The sequence below is a fragment of the Macaca fascicularis genome, chromosome 1 (assembly GCF_037993035.2).
Source record: "Macaca fascicularis isolate 582-1 chromosome 1, T2T-MFA8v1.1".
NCBI lineage: Eukaryota > Metazoa > Chordata > Mammalia > Primates > Cercopithecidae > Macaca > Macaca fascicularis.
The window spans coordinates 51,335,660-51,342,513 of NC_088375.1; the positions used below are offsets into that span (position 1 = coordinate 51,335,660).

General features: G+C 35.1%; 1 pseudogene; it reads right to left on the bottom strand.

Moving 5' to 3' along the window:
• Positions 1–888: 888 nt before the first annotated feature.
• Positions 889–1,079, bottom strand: LOC123570673 (small nucleolar RNA U3; annotated as a pseudogene).
• Between the last annotated feature and the right edge of the window lie 5,775 nt (positions 1,080–6,854).

Consider the following 6,854-nt stretch of genomic DNA (forward strand, 5'->3'; position numbering starts at 1 on the left):
CAATAAATATTTATTATAAAAATGGAATACAAAATAGACTAGTAGCTTATAGTAGGATTCTCACCACAACTCAGAATTGTTATGCTGGGAATTTACATGGTTGTATTTAACTACTTAACTGTCACATTTACTATTTCCTCATCATTCTTTCTTGTTTCCTTCATCTAAGCTACCACCTCAGTGGGCTTTTTCAGTTGTAGGAAAGGAAATGGAATAAAAATGCCGCTGGGAAATTTTAACCTTTCTGTAAGACCTCTAGATGACATGAACCTCTAATGGATAAAGGCTGACAAAAGACAAATAAATGTTTCAGACTGAAATGAGGATAAAGTGTAAGGTCTACTGCTACTAGTAGATGTAAGCTTCATATGGATTTATCTACCACAGAAAAGCAAATCTACCTTCAAAATCCTTAATAAATATAGATGTATTTTTTAAACTAAAAGTTATGTGTTCATTGCTGAATAGCAAAACAAAAACTCACATCTAAAACTGAACGTCTAGTAAAACAATCTATTCCAAAATATTTAGGAATTATGAAGTTACATGTAGTAATGGATATTCTGTACCTTATGTAATAACAAACAGCACCTATGAAGTGAAATGTAAGATTGGACTTTCTAGCTTATTAGTTCTAAATATCAAGGTGGCTTGCATTTCTACCAATAATTTTAACTGTATAAATGTTATTTTTGTAAGAATATACTAAAGTTTATACTTGATATTTCTTTACAATATCCTAGTTGAAAAGATTATCTTCACAAGATTCAAGATTCTTTAAGAGGATAGTATTACAAAAAAGTGCAAATTGTGTAAGTGTAATTTGTAACTCTGTGACCAGAACACTGTCTAACACAGATATGTACTTATTAATTTTGTTTTAACAAAATCACTCAGACTGCATCCTCCCAGAGGAAGAGAAGAACGATCATCAATGGCAAATGGCATTTGCAGTGAAGCAGCACCAAGAGCCAGCTTCACGCTGGGGAGGGAACCCTACACCTCCTTCTGGTTTCCAGTGCTTTACACTAGCAATCCTCAATCTTTTTGGCACTCGGGACCAGTTTTGTGGAAGACAACTTTTCCAAGGACCAGGGTGTGGGGATGGTTTTGGGAAGAAACTGTTTCACCTCAGCTCATTAGGTATTAGAATCTCATTAGAAGCATGTAACCTAGACCCTTTGCATGTGCAGTTCACAACAGGGTTTGAGCTCCAGTGAGAATGTAATGCCACTGCTGATCGGACAGTAAGTGAAACAGGTGGTAATGCTCGCTTGCCTGCCATTCACTTCCTGCTATGCAGCCTGGTTCCTAAGAGGCTACGGACAGGTACTGATCTGCTGCCCTGGGGTTGGGGACCTCTGCTCTACACATTCAGAGAAACTTCTCTAGTAATGAACTGTAGAAATGATCCCTGAAAGCATTGTCCTTACTTATTAATTTTTGTTGAATAAATCAATACATCCTTATATTTGTGGTTGAACAGTCAGTGAATAATTAAGTACTTGGCATTTTCACTGCTGAGTATTATATGCTGTTAGGATACAAAAAAAGAATAACGTATGGCCCTTGTTTCCAGTTCAGAGCAAAACCATATAGATATGAAAAGATTTGATGAGGAATAGCTTTTAAAAAATATTAATCAGTATAAATAATAGATGAATTTTACATTTCTTCTCTTTTCTTCCCATTCATCATTACATTAGTTGTCATTATTATTTGTGTTCAGGTAAATGAATTAGTTCATGTATCAGATGTAGTCTTTGATTTTAAAAGGTTCTAGTAGGGCCCTACTAGTTGTAATCCTAGACTGTATGCACAAGTGAAAAATAGCATGTACTATATACAAGTAAGTGAAAAAAATACTTTTCCTGGATATTCTAAAGTTAGACTTCATAACTGAGGATGCTTCGGGACAGGCTTAGGCCAGCTCATTCTTAGATGAAGAATATTCAACTTGAAGGGAGAAGAGAAATATTTCAAACCTTGGTAGCCTAGAAGTAAAGCAGGCTAGAAAACTTGGTTTTTCTTTCTGTGTTTTTAATCTAAATTTCAAACCTGGATGTGACCACTTTGATGTGAGCAGAGATCAAGCATTTATATGGCATGCAAAGAAATCAAGAGTCATTTGCCCATGTGTTGAGGACCCCACCTGTGTCAAGTATTCCTTGTATTAAGGATGGGGAGGGAAAGAGGTTGTTCTTTAGGCAGTTGCACCCACAATTCAGGACTAATGCACCTTGCTGTGTAAATATCTGAAGAGCACCAATTATTAGAAATGAGCTGTGACTATTAATTACCCATGGTGATAAATTACTCATGGTGACCCACATAAAGTTTTAAAACCTATTTAACCAGGCCGGGCGCGGTGGCTCAAGCCTGTAATCCCAGCACTTTGGGAGGCCGAGACGGGTGGATCACGAAGTCAGGAGATCGAGACCATCCTGGCGAACACAGTGAAACCCCGTCTGTACTTAAACTACAAAAAACTAGCCTGGCGAGGTGGCGGGCGCCTGTAGTCCCAGCTACTCGGGAGGCTGAGGCAGGAGAATGGCGTAAACCCGGGAGGTTGGGCTTGCAGTGAGCTGAGATCCGGCCACTGCCCTCCAGCCTGGGTGACAGAGCGAGACTCCGTCTCAAAAAAAAAAAAAAAAAAGAAAAAAAAAAAACTATTTAACCACAGCAGCACTTTTTCTCCTTAAAGATAGTGTTGCATGGTGGACCGGGTGGATGGAGAGGCGCCACGAGTTCTCCTTTGAACTGTGGTCCTCAATCATTTTTTTCTAACCCAAAACATGAGCATCTGACACATGGCCATCAGTGAAAATGAATGTCAATGGCAGTAATTTCTAGTAGGAAAAAGGAAAGAAATTATACTCAGGGAGGTGAATCAGATTCTGAGGCAGGTGTATGTAGTTTGAAAAAGTTCATTCCTGCCCAGGGGATTCTGATGCACCATGCCTCCCTCTAATTCAATAGGAATCCTGCCTTAATTTCATCCACAGTTTAAAAAAAAAAAAAAAAAAAAATCAACATAGGGAAGGTGGAGAACATAAATGAAATCTCTATGGTCATATTCTGAGTTATCCTGGATACTAAAACTGAGATGAATATACACATATAAAAAAATAACATGGGATGGAGGAAAAACATAACTAAAATGGAAAAGTAAATAATAGCCTGACTATATATGGTCTAACAAATACCAGACTGTGGGAGGTATGTTGGCATTTGTCAGTAATCAGTGTATGCATTACTAAACAAGCCAGCATGATTTCTGTCATGTGTGACAGGTTAATCAAGAACACTGTATGAGAAATTGGATGATTCTGTGAAGTACATATAAAGATTTTTTATTTATTCGGTGGCACCATTGATTTCTTTAAGATATTCTCAAAAATTTTTGGTTAAATTATATTTGTTTTGATCATTAAAATATTTTATAAGGACATTTTCCCCTTTTAAAGTTAGGAAAGTGCCAGTAAAAATTATACAACTATATTTGACAGTAATTCAATAGTTTGTATAACTTCTCATTCTGCAATAAAGTGGTAATATGCAGATATTGTAGAACTGCCCCAGGGAAAAGTTTGTAATACTAGGAGATTTCTGAGCTCATTTGGATTTATCCTGAGGAATAAAATTGAATCATTGTGAAATATCAGACAATTCACTGAATGATTTCATCTTACTATAAGATTCCTCACCAGAGCATTTCATCCAATTCTTGGCTGATGTTATTATTTGAGTGACATTGAGAAGGGAAATGAAACAAATTCCTTTTTGTATATTTATGGACCAGACAAGACAGGTCTCTCAGAAAAATAAGAAATTTTGACAACTACAGCTATGTATACATTAAAATGCCAACATTCTGGAAATAACACACCTCACACTGGAGACTTTATTAAAAGTCTACATCATTTAAATCTCTAAATATTTATGGTAACTTATTAGTAATTACCACATAGCAAGCTTTCATTTTTATAAGTTTTTATTTTGCTTTTTAATCATTCAATTCAGAGTACATGCTGGTTACTGGCACTATTGCATTCTTACAGTGCAAAGATGATTGATATTTATTAAATATCTCAGAGGTACCATAAAAATTAAGTTCTCTGTGTCATCAAAGAAACATAAAACTGTGTTTAAAATAATGGTGTAAAATATGCTTTATTTTTTATTTTGAAAATTACAATTTTTATAAGATACTTAACCGGAATTCTCTACTTCTCAACTATATCATATAGTGTAATATGCTGTGTTGATTTGAATTACTGTATGTGTTCTTATTAGTTATTTTTTAGTCCAAAATGACTTTGATCTTGCATGTTGATAACAGTACAAAATGTGAGGTATTCACTTTGAAATAAGAGAATGGAGGTTATTAGGAGTAGCATAGATCTTCTAATGAATTGAGTAAATATTCATAAAAACTCAATAAATGTTATATTGCATGATTCTAGAAGTGTTTTATATATATAACTAAAAGAAATATAAGTTTATCATATTCTATGGTGATTTTTTTCCTTTGAATATCTCTATAAAACCTCCTTTACTTATTTCAGAAACAAGGCATAAATGTAATCATATATATTAGTGCCATTGAAGATTGATAACATATCAAGCGGAAAAAAATCTTGTTAAAACACATTTTTTTTTTTTGAGGACGGAGTCTCGCTCTGTCGCCCAGGCTGGAATGCAGTGGAGCCATCTCGGCTCACTGCAAGCTCCGCCTCCCAGGTTCATGCCACTCTCCTCCGTCAGCCTCCCCAGTAGCTGGGACTGCAGGCGCCCGCCACCACGCCCGGCTAATTTTTTGTGTTTTTAGTAGAGACATGGTTTCACCGTGTTGGCCAGGATGGTCTTGATTTCCTGACCTCGTGATCCACCCGCCTTGGCCTCCCAAAGTGCTGGGATTACAGGCATGAGCCACTGCGCCCAACCTTAAAACACATTCTTTAAGGGAACAATTAATATATCCCTCACACCACATACTAAAATCTGGTTAGCAATAATTGGGTGTGGTTTGTTTGGCAAAATCTGGAGGATTAAAACAATGCTTCATGTTTTAATAGTTCTTCAATATCTGAAGAACTAGCATTAAATGGATGACTTCACAATGTGGAATGAAAACTATCCAAATTTTCCACAAAATTAAACCTAGTTATACACAAGTACATATAAATAGTACATACAAATCACAGCTATTCTCTCAACTTAGGCTAAGTTATGCTTTGCAAACAGGCAACCCTGAAATCTTAGTCGATCAGCATAACAAACTTTATTTCTTGTCTTACTGTTTAACACAGGCTGGCTTTTCCTTTGCTCTATTTCATCTTCTCTCGAGGACCCAGCCTGGCTCAGTGGTTCTCTCTGGGATATTGCTGGTCTCAAGGCAGAGGAGAAAAAAATGACAAACCATGACCTTTAAACTTTAAGGTTCAGCTCGGAAGAAACACATTTTATCTGTGAATTTCATATTTGTGTCTGAGTTAAATAGCTTGGGGATGAATAATCCTCCCACAGTGAGAGTCATTGGTGGGGAAAAGCAACAAATATTTTAAACAATAATACAATCTAATAACTATATTTCTCATTAATCTTCATTAAGGAATTGATAAGCAATTATTACTCCAGGTATGGTTAAATATGATTTAATTCATATTAATATGTAATTTCATTTTGTGAGTCTTAGGCTTTTACTGCCTAACTGGCACATAGCTGATCAAAACAGTTTTTTTTCTTATTGTAGAAAACTCTAGAACTCTGTATATATAGCTACCCCAAGTGTATTTTGTTCAAGAAATGCTTAATAACTCATATATTTATGAATATGACAAAGTTCCTATCCCCCAGAAGCTCAGAGTTTAGTTGATGAAATAATTATGCTGAATATTACAATCACAATAAAATGGAAATATGTGAATTATTTATTGAATATTTTAAAAATATTATAAAATGTGCTTTATATAGATTTTCTCATTTAATACAACAGTGCTACCTGGTAGATATCAAAAGTTTTGTTCCTGTTTTACAAATGAAGGAACAGGCTTAGGGTTATTAAGTAATGTGCCCAAGCTCATGTAGCTATGTGCAACTCAAACTACGTTAGCTGCTCTATAGCCTAAACTCTCTTCAGAGACACTGTCAGCTCCTATTTTTATTTCTCTAAAAATGTCCTATTTTCATTCTGTGTGATCCTGAAGTTATTGTCTACTTTGCGGTCAGTGTCTGGGTTTTTGACAATGTTGAGGGCTATTTTCTATTTTGATTTGATGAGAACCTTCTTTTTTAAGGTCAAAGCTGAAATGTACATTTCTCTGGGCAAGACATGGGAGATATATCACCCCCTATGTGTCTTTACTCAAATTTTTCAGTGGTAGCAGTTTAGAACTGTTTCACCATTTATCCACTTCAAAGTGATATTAGCTATTGTTGCATAGAGTGTAATCTACTTGTCTAATTAATAAAACAATTGTATAATTTTCTGCTGGTCTTTGTCAAGCACTCATGCTGTGGATTACTGATCAAAACTGAAAAACTCAAAACTATTTTTATAAATTCTGATGACTTGAGGGCCATAATAATTGCCTTTACATATTTTTTAAAAGTTGAACTATATTTTTCTATCTAATTATAGAGAGTAAATTAGGAGGTAGCTACAAGAAACCAAATCTTAAATATATGAAAGTTTTTATTTTTTTTAAATATATAAGAGCTTTTTGCCAGAAAAAAAAATGAACACTTTGGGAGTTGGAGAGTTTTTTTGTTTGTGTGTTTTGTCATTGTAGATGTCAAGTAGCATCTAGATATCTACATTGTAGAGATATCATGGAGTTAATTCTAGCATT